Source organism: Octopus bimaculoides, chromosome 27 (assembly GCF_001194135.2).
Source record: "Octopus bimaculoides isolate UCB-OBI-ISO-001 chromosome 27, ASM119413v2, whole genome shotgun sequence".
NCBI classification, from domain to species: Eukaryota; Metazoa; Mollusca; class Cephalopoda; order Octopoda; family Octopodidae; genus Octopus; species Octopus bimaculoides.
Window position 1 is genome coordinate 4650129 of NC_069007.1, and position 699 is coordinate 4650827.

Genomic DNA, 699 nt, shown 5'->3' on the forward strand with positions numbered 1-699 from the left:
CATTTATAAGAATTAAAAGTAATGGTATATTACTTTGTGATGATCCTTATTATATACATGCATGTGTATATATATATATATATACATGCATGCGTTTGAGACGGGTGGTACTATAACATTTGGGTCAGTAAGACTCGTTGAGGATAACTGAGTGACATTTCGACAAAGTTTGAGATTGTGACGAGGGAGGTGTGTCTGGCGTTTCAATTTACAATTATTTTCGTTATTGTCACCGAGACTTAGAATTTTTGCTCATCTCCCCGATTTCTGCATATATATGTAGTGATATATGTAGTTATCACCAGTGTATTTTTGGCGATTTAATAACGAGTTTTGACTGTCATATCAAGCGGGTAGACATACTTAGTATGTCCTTTGATTAATTTTAATCCCTCGCCTGTGTCATTGATTCTGTTATTATCATTTTTTAAATAGTTACATTGGATAATAATAGAATTAATGACACCATCGTAAATTAAATTTATATATATATATAATAAATGAGTATATGCATATATACGTACATGTATGTACATACCCAGATGCATATCTGGGTACAGGACGTTGCAAATAAAACGTAGACAAAATGATAAACAGAGTACAGAAAACACACAGGCCACATAGAGAACATTTCCTTCATCACCTGCCACCATTCTAACACTGGCGTTTCGAATATATATATATATATATATATATATA